Here is a 13,526-nt window from a genome sequence, read left to right on the forward strand (position 1 = left end):
CCCCGAGCACTTACAATATGTGAGTTATGTTTTTGACTCTTTCAGATGATGAGCAAACAGAAGAAAGGAATCTATGAATATACACTGAATAATAAAGCCATTAGAACTTTGGCAGCCATCATAAATTCAACTTTTGACATAATGCCTTCATAATCCTAAATTCACTAAGGGAGGAAATGAAAGACTCTGAAAAACCCTCAGAACTATTTCCATAAAAACCAAAGTTGTTTCAGGCTCCTCTTCATTGGAATATTGTCACTTTACCTCCTGTTACATTTCTAAATGGTTCCTGCATCTTAGAAACATATGTTCATGAGTCAGTGGCTGACAGACTCACTTCTATTTTTTTTGAAACTTTAATTCTACAAATTAAAAGCAAGCATTAGGATAAAACACCATTTGTAAGTTCTGCAGTAAGCATATTTTTCCTACCCAATACTAAGGATATCTGTCTTCACATGCCAAAAAAATGCTTCTATCAGAACGTTAATTTCAAATATCTGTATATCTTTGTTACACCTAACAGCAATTCTTGGCAAATACCACTGATTATAAATCAATCAGGTAATATTTATACATACAGAAAGATGAATAATCTTCTGCAAAGCTATGATATCAGTCAAATGGCCTTGAGCCCAACCCATCTTCTCTTTGATGGTCTGATTTTCTCCAATAAAATACCTATTTCATTTTTTTAATAATCAAATTCTCAATTCACACTTGATCATAAATGAGCATCTATAATCAGCCATAGAGGATGGGGCTATACAAAATCCCCTCTCTGGGAAAGAGTCTTGGAAGTCAGCCTAGATCTAGTTACTTAATTTAATTAAATAATTATAATATCATAAAGCCAGTGACCAAAGCATTTGAAATGACAAATAATTTTAACAATGACAAGTTTAAAAGGATGAATTTTTACATTTCAACTATCTTTATCTCTTTGGATGCTTGGTAAAAGATATTACTTCAATAAAGCCTATAAGTGATAGCAAGTTTCTAAAATAGTACATTTCTAAAATGATATCATAGAAATTATACATATATATACAAAACTCATTATTATAACATAAGGAACTTTTATAATTTTATTTCATTAAAAATACTGAAAAATAGAGAAGGAAATGAATGCTATTGAAGAGACTAGTTCTGTGCTCTTTAGAGGAAAAGCGAAATAATACATTTAAGGTTTGGCTATTTGAAGGGGAAAGTGTTGTTAACAAGTTCTTTTTACTATCTGTACACTCTTCCCAACATAATCTATTAGCAGTATAAACTTTATATATGCTCTTCACCCACTGAAATAAAACTTATAGGATAATTTTCTTTGGTAATAATTGTATCTCCATAATTTTAAGAAGATGCAGTCACTAGGCATTCATTCATAGCCCACATTAAAAAAAAAAAAAAAAAGGAATGGCAGTGTGTTCCCAATGTCATTTCATTTCCAGTCACTTCATTTATTTCATTTGTGAATAAGTAATATTAGATGAAATCAGAGATGAAATTTCCTTTGAGAAATCAAAATATACCTTCTTTGAGTATGAATACAACATTCAAGAAAATAACCGAGACAAACAAAAGAGCTGAATACGAGAACAGCCAACTTAAATGTAAAGACTGCTTATTTTCTTCTTTCTATTCCAAAGGCAAGAGCGGGCCACCTGAGGGGGCTGTGATTGGCTTGGTCTACAGTTGCTGGAATTGATCTGCCTGTGGTCTCACCACCCATTCCTGGGGCTCGCTTACCCCAAAGCCCACTCCCAACCATCTCGCTAACTCCTGCCAGATTTACATTCCTAAAATACCAGTGCAGCAGAGTAGAAGAGCTCTGGAGCCAGAAAGACGTTGTTTGGAATCCTGCTTCACTTACTATATCTGCAGCTTTAAAGAAATCATCTAACATTTTTGAACATCAGATTCCTTCATGTATAACATGAAGATACTGTGTAAAATGAAGCTCATTTGATTGCATAGCTGTCAAACTTGTAGATACGTATGTAATTACCTTGCACACAGAAGCACACTTACATGTTGAAAATATTTCAACGATGAAGAAGAAGCTGATGGTTAAGAAGAATAAGATGATGAAGAAGAAGGAAGAAGAGGATGAGTAGAAGAAATTTGCATCTTCAGAAATTTGTAATTGCCACCTCTGTATATTATGTAAGGACAAAATAAATGTCCTGCTTTCTATTGAGCCCAGTGTCTACTACTCACAAGGTATATTTTTTTCTGCTTCAGTGAGATGGGTTACTCATCCCTAGCCTACCTCGCTCTATATTAATTTTTGCCTCAAAATCCTTTGCTCCAATCACTTCTACATCGTAGAAGAGTCTTTGGGGTTTTTAGCAACTATTCAAGTTCCACTGATTTTTTTCCCTTTTTAGATTATGAAAGTATGATAGCAGATTTACAGGAGACTTGGAAAATACAGAACAAAGTTACATGTAAGTTCCACTATATATTACAATCACTTGTTTAAGTAGATAAGATTTTTAATTGGAGTTTCAGTATCAAATGCTCAAAAATTAATAGAAAGAAAAGTAAACAGAAAAGTAGAAGGGTACAGTGGACCTGAAAATTACTCTGAACCAATTCAATGTAATTAAGGTTTATACAATTTTCACACAACAGTAGGATACAAATGCTATTCAAGTTCCCATAGACTATAAACTAGGAGACACTGGAACATATCCAGGGAGATAAAAGAAGCTGCAGAAATTTCATGGTTTAAAGGTATTAAAATCCTACATAGTCTGTTCTCTTATCACAGTGGAAATTCCACTGATTTTTTAAACCTCAACTCAGGCATCCAGACTTTTCTTTCAAGGTGTCTCTAAAATCATAAATTTCAAGGCTACACCCATAGTGAGGCACCACAAACTATGTCCCTGTGTCAAACAAATACTGAATCCAATGAAAACACATGAAAGCTTCAAAAGAGACCCCACTGAATGATGTTATCTCACAAGGAAGCTACTTTTTAAAGTTTTGGGGGGAAATGCAATTCATGTAAAACATTTTTCCAAATACTCAAATACACGTTGATATTAAATCAGTATTGCAAAATTACACCAAACTTATGCAACTGTTGTATCGCTAGCTTTTCAAGACTCCTTTCTAATCTAATGCTTCTGTAAAACTATGGAGAAAAGTCAGAATTAGAAACTAATTTATATGTGAGGATATTTGACAATAAAATTAACAACAAAATATTTAATCAAAAGTTGTAACAATACTCTATCCCACAAAAATATTAGCAAATGTGTATTCAGATGATTTTAGAAAATAGGATAACTAGTGCTCCTGTAAGCAAGAATATCAAGAAATATCACCGTGCATTTCAAAGCTATGTTGCACATTTATAATTATATTTTTTAAAAGAATATCTCCTTTTTATTTCTATTTAACAGCTCTGCCCACTCAACCTTCATTTCATAATTTATCTTTGCAGGAAACATAAGCAAATACTTCCCAGAGGCTATGTTTTCTTCAGTTCTGTAATGACTTTCTCTAAATATCCATTTCCTTTTATTTTATATAGGATTGTATTATTTTATGTCTCTTCTCCACACTACCCAGGTAACTTACATAGAGAAATCAATATTAGTGCTAAGTTTAAAGTATACTTTTCTGCTAACAGTGACAGGAATTCAGCACACGGACCAGCAAAATGAAAATAACTCTAAATGCACGAGGCATACGTAGGAGGATTTGCATAGCAATTCTACTTTATTTTTACTCTAAGAATATAAACTACTTCAAACACATTGGCTAACTCATTCATTTGGAACTACAAGACAAGGTCTTATTATCAACATATTATCTTACTGTCTAAGTTTAGAGTTGAAAAATCTTACCTGAGTTTTGTTAGTATACAGTATGTTGGTTTTTGTTTTTTGTTTTTGTTTTTTTACAAAACTGGAATTGTGTAACAAGCTGCCAGGAGAAATAATACCAACGTGGGAAACAGAAGAGGCAGGGAAGAAATCAAGTCCACTTTAAGAAGAAACGTCCATTCCCTCTGTTTCCCAGACCTATGGTAGTTTTGTTTTGGATCTTATAAGCAACTGTCTTTTTCTTTGCTCCGAGAACAACACAGGTTCTACCCAAGCAGGAAAATACAAAAATTAAATAAAAAGCCACAAGGTTATTAAGCATCTTACCCTCTGGGCTGGCTGGGCTGCTCCGGCGGCTCAGTGTTACAGACACATGTGTAAACAGAAGAATTCCCTGCATCCTTTTCTCATCTGTATAGCTCTGGGGTCCAGGCCAACAGGATTATTTCCAGCATTAAGGCCACTCCACACTAACTCGAAGAAGGTTCCAATTGGTTGTGAAGTTTTATCAAAACCAATACCACAACACCCTCCGTGGATCACAAGTGAGCGATCCAAAAGGAAATCGTTTTAGTGTCCCTAACTCAGCACCGTAATCTAATGCTTCTACACAACCTATTTGAAATTTTACTATGCATAATAAAGGGAGAAACACACACCCCTTCATCACCCACCAGTGTGTTTAATGTTTAATAGCAATTTGCTTAACTTGCAGCAGTAACAGAAAAATTGGCAAAGCAAAAAGAATCTATCCGTAAAAGATTTAAAGAAAGATTATAATGCAGATGACAGGAACAAAAGGAAGCATCATTGGTTCAATCTGATCTTTATTAGATTGTGCCCCCAAAGAAAAAAGGATATGTAATAAACTACTTGGGTATAGAAATCAAGATACAGAAAGGTATGTCAGAACCTTTGATTTCATTCATGTAGGCAAGAACTGTGAGCTGCAGTCTCCTGGGCCCCCAGAGAGCTCTCTGGCCCTTGCCCTGGGTGGGGTCGGGTCGGGGTGGGGGGTGGGACAAAAAACAAATGGAGTGACCTTCCTGCGACATGATGCAGCTGTCAGGAAGTGTCCTGATGAATGGGTGACGGCAGACCACACACACACACACAAGTTTTTTTCTAGTTGAATTAACTAACAGCATAGAACGTCCAAAGTTTTTTTCAGAGGAGAGGGCAGAAGAAACACAGTCACTGTATTCTTATATTAATAAATAGCATGAAAACAGCATTTGAAAGTTAGGGAGTTAATATTTTCAAAGATTTTATTCTTCCTCTTTTTAATTCAGATGAATATTCTTGGCTGTATAACCTGCTTGTGCTTAGCCGCTCAGCCATGTCTGACTCTGTGCAACCCCATGGACTGTGTAGCCTGTCAGGCTCCTCTGTCCATGGGATTTTCCAGGCCAGAATACTGGACTGCGTTGCCATTTCCTTCTGCGGGGGATCTTCCCGACTCAGGGATCAAACTTGCGTCTGGGATGTCTCCTGGATTGCAGGCAGATTCTTTACGTGCTGAGCTATACGGGGAAGTCCCAGCTGTGTAACAGATCCGTCATCTATTTTCTAGTGAAGAGCATCCTTCCATTCTTCCTGATACAATGGAGGGTGACCAATCCCCCACAGAAAGTGAACCCTCTGAGGTTTCCTTCCATCCTGTCTTTTCAGATGTGCTCAGTCACTATACCCTTCTCTCACTGAACTCTCCTTTCCTCTGGGTTTTCCTCATGGGATCCTAAACACCATCAGTTCTGCGAGTCTCAGGTATGCCAGTGGGTCTTGCTCTCAGGTGGGTCATCTTCCCTCGTAGTTAGCATTCTCTTCTGTTTCACGGTAAGATGACTGAAAGACCTCTTTCCAGTTCTTTCTAAGAACTCCACTTAATCTGTCCACTACTCCCTTTAGTTCACCAAAGTGACTGTCTCTGAAAACACATACTTGCCCCTCTGCACACACGCATTCACACACAGGCACTATTTTTTTTTTTTTTTAATTTCATAGACTCCTCTCAGTCTCCGTGCTACTCGGCATCTACGTAGCCGTTGTTATTGTTCACCACAGCGCCGATGTGAAGACTTCTCAGATCTCAGCACTACATCTTCCTGGTCTCCCGTGTGACCACTCACTTTTCTTTTCCCCCTCATCCTTACATCCTTCAGTGTGTCTTCATGTAAATCTATTACCTTTCTGGATAATGTCACCCATTCTAATGGTTTCAATGATCACCTTTCCTTCCGAATATTGTAATATTTCCAAATACTGACATTTGGATCCAATCCTCTTCTGAGTCTCCAACACTCATATATATCATCACACTATACTCTGCTACTAGGAAAGATGACAATATAGCATCAAGTTATTTAAAACTGAAATCATCATCTTTCCATGGACTAGCTGTATTGTTTGCCTCAGTTATGCCAACCTGTCTAACACTTAGCTAAAAAAATATTCTAGACATCATCCTTGACTTCTATCTGTATTCAATGCAGCATCATTTGCTTTTGATTTTACTTCAGTAATCTGCCCAGTCCTCTCTCGTGCCCCTGCAACAGTCCTGGTTCAGGTAACTGCTATAACCTGTCTGGATCACTGCAGTGTCTTCCTAAATGATCTCTCTGACTCCAAGCTTGTTCCTCTACATCTTTAGTAAGAGTTTATGTTGTGTACGTCAAGTCGCTTCAGTCATGTTTGATCCTTTGAGACCCAGTGGCTGGTAGCCCACCAGGCTCCTCTGTCCATGGGATTCTCCAGGCATGAATGCTGGAGTGGGTTGCCATGCCCTCTTCCAGGGGATCTTCCTGACCCAGGGCTCAAACCCACACCTTTTATATCTCTTGAATTGGCAGGTGGGTTCTTTATCATGAACGCCACCTGGCAAGCCCTTAGTAAGAGTTACAGTTGCTTATTTCTAATACTCCTGCTATTTGAAATCTCTAATGATTTTTAACCATCTTATCAAATTCCTTCTTCAAAATACATTTGCCAGAATGCAACATTTCTTTATTAATGTTTAGTCTTGTATGTCACCATCCAGTCTCTCGAGCTAGAAACAATTTTATTATTCCTGAGTCCTCACTCCTCTTCACCCTTTGAATGTGACAACACACTTTAAAAGCAAAGCCTGAAAGAATGTCTATTTGTCTATCTCCACTTCATCTCCCCCAGCTCTTTTGAATTCACACCAATCAGATTAATGTTTTAACACATCAATTATTTTACTGGCAAATTTGTAAATTAAGCCAGTAAAATCTGACTGTGTATGGAGGCACTGTCTCAGTTGGAACTGTCAAGTGAAGGTTCTCTTGTTCCACACAGCTTTACTTTCCTTGGGGTCAGAAAGTGGAGTAGGTGTCCTGCTTTGTCCTTATTGCCTAACCTGGCTCACAAATGCTTTGTTGACTAATAGCATGGTACCTTTCAGCATCGTAGAAACAAGGCTGTCCCTCACCTCCATCTTAGTTCAGAGAGTGCACTGCCACTATACCTTATCACACACACACACACACACACACACACACACACACACACCCCATTATGTTAACATTCCATATCCCATAAAAAGGAAGAGGCATCTAGTTAAAAAAGAGGAGAAAATTCAGCCTTGGAGTTTTCACAATTTGCTGGCCAGTTCACAATAGCTTAAGGCACTCTGCAGACATCATTGAAAGCTGATTTTTGTGTGTATTCCAGTTTCACTTTATATGTTAGGTCTTCCCGGTGCATTCTGATATTTGTTCACCAATATTATTTCTCTACTTCCTCCTTACGAAAACAATTTGTATTTTTGTTTGGGGCAACAGTGTAGTCAGCTTAAAAAGCAGAACAAAAAAACACCTTATGTTACCAAGACTCCCAGTATGAACACACTCGGCCACACGATAGGACGTTACCAGTGAGATGCAAGTGAGAGTCTGAAGAACAGTTTTGGGGAAGCTTTGTCTTGCTCATGGGGCTGCCTCTTCATTCTCTCTTCTTCCTTCCCTGAACAAGGACAGGAGGCTCGAAGTGGAGAAGCAGTCTTTTTTTCTTTTCTTTTTCACGTGTTTATTTAATTTTAGCTGTGCTGGGTCTTCCAGAGAAAGCAATGGCACCCCACTCCAGTACTCTTGTCTGGAAAATCCCATGGATGGAGGAGCCTGGTAGGCTGCAGTCCATGGGGTCCCTAAGAGTAGGACACGAGTGAGTGAATTCACTTTCACTTTTCACTTTCCTGCATTGGAGAAGGAAATGGCAACCCACTCCAGTGTTCTTGCCTGGAGAATCCCAGGGACGGGGGAGCCTGGCGGGCTGCCATCTATGGGGTCGCACGGAGTCGGACACGACTGACGCGACCTAGCAGCAGTAGCAGCAGTGCTGGGTCTTCACTGCTGCACAGGCCTCTCTAGTCTCGGGGAGCAGGGGCTTCTCGGAGTTGGCTTCTCTTGCTGTGGACCAGGGGCTCTAGGGCGCACGGCTCAGTAGTTGAGGCTCCTGGGCTCTAGAGCACAGGCTCAGTAGTTGTGGCGCTCGGGCTTAGCTGCTCCGAAGCTCGGGGGATCTTCCCAGATCAGGGATCATACCTGCTTCTCCCGCATCGGCAGCAGGATTCTTTTCTACTGAGCCACCAGGGAAGCCCAGAGACGCATTCTTTAACTGATTGTAAGGTCACGAGGTCAGGACTTAGATGGGAGTCACAGTGGGAAGGGCAGGAGGAGCTGGGACGGCGGTTGGCTCGTGTGCACTTTGGGGATGGGAGGAGAAGAGAAGTCATCTGTGTAACCCACTGGCATCAGGTTTCTCCTCCGGCCTTCTTTATTAGCATGGGAGCTGCGGGCCAATAAAGAGCTGTAACGGCATCTAACTGCAGGAACCATGGGGAGTAAGTCCTCATCAGAACGGACTTTCCTCGGGATCCTTATCACCTAGTCGAGGAAGGCTGAAGAAACCATGAAACTGAAAACCCCCACAGCAACCTTTACCCAGTTTTACAGCTGTTTCTCACCGTCTCCGCGAGGCCTTTCCTGATTCCCACGGAAAGAGTTGAAGCTGCAGCCAAAGGCGATGTTCATGACTTATTTACATGTGTGTTTCCTCAGCTAACTGTGAATTTCTTTATTATTTTTATTTTTTAAAACATTTTGTTTATTTCAGCTGTGCTGGGTCTTCGTCGTTGCGCACCGGCTTTCTCCTGCTGCAGTGAACAGGATCTATTCTAGTCCTGGTGGCTTCTCTTGGCAGAGCAGGAGCTCTAGAACGTGGGCTCAGCAGTTGTGGTGCATGGGCTTAGTTTCCCCAGGGCATATGGGATCCTCCCCAACCAGGGGTCCAACCCATGACCCCTGTGTTGGTGGGTGGATTCTTAACCACTGGATCACCAAGGAAGTCTTGTAAATTTCTTAAGGATATAATGCTGTGTTTGTCTTCCAATCTTTTGCAAATAGGAAAATAAGTCAATGAGGAAACAAACGAAGGTATAAATGGATAGGTGAATAAATGTATGGATGACCTATAAAAGCAATGAAGAAAACAAAATTAATGAGGGTATCTCAAGATGGGGCAACTTGTAGAGAAAATGAATTAGAAAGATATACTCTGAAACAGTGAACTAGTGTTTGTGATTTAAAATTTTTTTCTAATTTTTTCTGTTTTTATAATTGAAAGAATAGTGCCAAACATTACACGTGTATGCCTCTCACTGACCGAGTAAGAAAAACAGAAATATTGACAAAGTATGACAAATGGAAAAGATTTTCCTATGGACCTCGGATTCAGCTATTTTGTTAACTTTTAATTGTTACAATTTTAATATCATTAACAGTATTTGTAAGTTATCCTAAAGCAACATATAATTGCCTTAGTAATGTTTTATGAATGAAGGGACTGACATTCTCAGAAACGTGATTTTGAGGTCTGTCTGATACCAGGGCCTCTTCTTTTTAAAATATGTTCTATCAGGGATCTGATTTACTTTTATTACATCTTTTGCCTTAACTTTTCCCTCAATTTAAAAAATACAAATAGAGTTGGCTTTGTATTACAAATTGTATGTTGTGCTTGTAAAGAAATTCTGGACACTGTGAGACAATAATTTCCATTTCTAAAATAATGAGAGAGAAGTAATACTTTCTCTAACTCAGCAGTGAGACTCACACATTGACATGCAGATTTATGTGACTGATGGATGTGGGTAGGCACGTTAGTTTAACAAAAGATGTGGCTTCCCAGCCTGTCTCTTGATTGATGAAGGATGGATTTGTAGAGTGTGCTTCATGGTTTTGTACATACACGTTTCTAATCTGATTTCAAACCACCTAGTGCATTTCAATCAAAACCAAAATTGGCTTCTTTGCAAAAAAAGGACACTGTATATCAAGTGCTTAAAACAGATCCAACACTAAATAATTAAAGCTATCGTTAGTGCTAATTATTTTTTAAACCTTTTCTGTTGGGGTACAGCTGATTAACAATGTTGTGATAGTTTTAGGAGACCAGGAAAGGGACACAGCCATACATATACATGTATCCATTCTGCCCCAAACTCCCCTCCCATCCAGGCTGGCACATAACATTGAGCAGAGTTCCACAGGCTATACAGTAGGCCCTTGTTGGTGATTCATTTTGAATATAGCAGTGTTTACATGTCCATCCCAAACTCCCTAACTATCCTTGTTGTTAATTATTTTTTTAAAGTAGTCTGTTGACTTAATTTCAATGTCTTCAAAATATTTTAAAGCAAATTTTTTGTATTCTAAATAGGAGCAGGAAGCAGATATGAGCACAACCAGTTTGATGATATAATTTCTTTTGTTGCTTCCATGCATGGGAGCTTCATGGTCATGATCTTGCTCTGGTGCCCAACTCATAGGCCTAATGTAAACGATTAGTATATTACTTGGGCTTGTATTAAGCATGTGGTGAACTTCTCAGTGAGACTTTGTGAAACTGTAATAAATTCATCTTTGAACAATCTTCGGGAATACTTACTTATTAGACAATGGTCCAGAGACAATACTTTCCTTTTAAATCATCAGATATATTTTATATAATTAGGATTGAACATTTAGTCATTGGGTTTTGATCAAGCTCATAGTAGAAGTCAATTTGTCACCTCTTAATTAATCACAGTGTGATGTACTTCACAGTTTGGAAGGATTTCTCAAACTCAGCACTATTGACATTTGGACCACATAAATGTTATATGGAGCTGTCTTGTGCACTGTAGGGTGTTTAGCAGCATCTCTGGCTTCTGCCTATTAGTTACCAGCAGAACATCTAAACTATGATGAGCAAGAATGTTTCCAGACATTGCCAAATGTCCCCTAAGGGGCAAAACTCTATTGGTGGAGATTCTTTGTTCAGAGTGATGGAGCAGTGGGAGGGTGAGACTAAGACACAGCTTTCCCCTGCTAATAAGGAGCTGTCAACTGTGGATAAAGGGATTCTCTCATTCCCAGCCTTGTTTTCCCCATGTATACAGCCAGGAAATTAGACTGGATACTCCCATTAAGCTTCTTAATCTCTTTCTCTCTCACACACAGAGACACACACCCCACCACTCTACTCACACTTTTCAAACATAGTCCCTCATGCAATCTGTGCATGTTAGGGTATCAAATGCAAAGGGAATGAAAACAAAAATGTTTAAATGTTACGGAAGACATTTTTACAGCAGGGAACCCATTTCTAATTAGTTTTACAATGTTATAATCAACTTTCTTGGTAATTGAAACTCCAGAATGACCATATATTCAAAAACTAAAGAGTTTCTCCTTGATACATCTAAACTGACAGTGCCAAGAATAATTTTTTCTTGAAAGAGTACAATTTAACATTCAGCGAGTGAAGTGTGTTTCTGCTAAGTCGCTTCAGTCGTGTCCGATTCTGTGCGACCCCATAGACGGCAGCCCACCAGGCTCCCCCATCCCTGGGATTCTCCAGGCAAGAACACTGGAGTGGGTTGCCATTTCCTTCTCCAATGCATGAAATTGAAAACTGAGTGAAGCCACTCAGTCGTGTCCGACTCTTCACGACCCCATGGACTGCAGCCCAAAAAGTGTGGCAAAGCTCAGGAAAATAGGAGACCCTGAAGAAGGAAGAAAAGAGACTCCACTGGTAGTGAAATACACTGAAATAATCCACTCAAAAATAAGATTTAAAGTAAAGAGCCTGTGGTATCTAGAGCTTGCTTTCCTGATCTCCATGCACACACCACAGTGGGAAACCTCCTGAATCAGGCTCACAAACTCCTTGTCCGAGGGTCCCTTCAGGGGCCAGGTCTGCTGGGTAAACAAATGTCCCCTCCATAGCAACCTCCACCAACACCAACACCTCACCTGCAACACAGGGAGGTAAGGATTCTTCTGAATCTGCAAAAACAGACTCCAACAGAGTCTGGCATATGCGTGCATGTGTGCGTGCTAAGTCGCTTCAGTCGTGTCCAACTCTTAGCGACCCCATGGACTGTAGCCCGCCAGCCTCCTCTGTCCATGGGATTCTCCAGGCAAGAATACTGGAGTATTGCCATACCCTTCTCCAGGGGATCTTCCCAATCCAGGGATCGAACCTGCGCCTCCTGCGACTACTTCATTGTGGGTGGATTGTTTACTGCTGAGCCACTGAGGAGGCCCCTGGCATATAGCGTACACTCAATTAAATGGCAGGTATAAAAATAACAGTAACATCATCATCACCATCATCATATAGATTTGTCCATATAGCAAACATGAAAGAAATGAATAGTATTCTTTTTATTCTAAGCACTTTAAAGGAGTAAATGTCCCTCAAGATTTTATTTAATTCTGGCAAAGCACTATTACAAAATTCAAATCTTTTTTATTTCCAGCTATTGTAAATTAGAGTGTTACAGTGGCAACTCTAAACTGCCAGAGGGGAATTAACCTCTGATAAAGATCAAGCATGACTGAGAATATTAAACTCTAACACAGAAGCAAAAGATAAACAAAAACACTGGTTTAACTTAAGTAAAAATGAACTATGCAGAACCACTAGCTAATTAAATAAAGACACTGATATTTTCAATACATATATCCCATTACCCAGGCTTACTTTCTACTGACATTGGAAAACTATGGGAGAAAAAAAATAAAGAATTGAGGTTCATATTTTTAAAAATATTTTTGAAGGCAATTTTATTTTGGTATATTCCTACACAATAAGTATGCAGAGATGTATATGTTAATTTTTTCATGAATTTTAAAATGTTCCAAATCAATAAAAACAGAAACAATTTGGTGATGAGTCAAATAAAAATGTATAGTTTAATCCAATCCTGGAAGTTCAAAAATAAAAATATGCTAAAATTGTGCCTATAAACATGATTAAACATCTTCCCAAGAGAATTCAATGATGACAATGTATTTGGTAGGATAGTGTAAGAACAGGACTATAATTGTTTCTTCAAGCAGAAATTGTATTGTTGCTGGTTCAGATTGGAAAATTCAGACCAGAAAATTTATCTTTCTGGTTACACAACAGAAAATTAACAACAGATAACTGTAATAAAGGAAGTTTGTGTTTTTACAATCTTTTTTTTTTTTTTAATAAACACTCAGAACACTTCAAGGACTATTCTATTTATAATATCTCTTAGATGTCAAAATTAAAATTGATTAAAAATAATTTTAGTGATAATGTATATTATCACTTTACCTGAAATAATATACAAGGCTTGGCAATAAGTGT

The 13,526-nt window shown here is 38.7% G+C and overlaps 1 protein-coding gene across 4 annotated transcripts in view; it reads right to left on the reverse strand.

The window, feature by feature from the left end:
- The window catches only part of CCDC102B (coiled-coil domain containing 102B), a 291,274-nt gene extending 287,053 nt beyond the window's left edge, over positions 1-4,221 (reverse strand). For all 4 annotated transcript variants that reach the window (XM_060405587.1, XM_004020403.5, XM_060405586.1 and 1 more), the window contains exon 1: positions 4,170-4,221. The gene's annotated coding sequence lies outside the window, so the exon portion shown is untranslated. The remainder of the gene's footprint in view (positions 1-4,169) is intronic.
- Between the last annotated feature and the right edge of the window lie 9,305 nt (positions 4,222-13,526).

The sequence above is a fragment of the Ovis aries genome, chromosome 23 (genome assembly GCF_016772045.2).
Source record: "Ovis aries strain OAR_USU_Benz2616 breed Rambouillet chromosome 23, ARS-UI_Ramb_v3.0, whole genome shotgun sequence".
Classification (NCBI taxonomy): domain Eukaryota; kingdom Metazoa; phylum Chordata; class Mammalia; order Artiodactyla; family Bovidae; genus Ovis; species Ovis aries.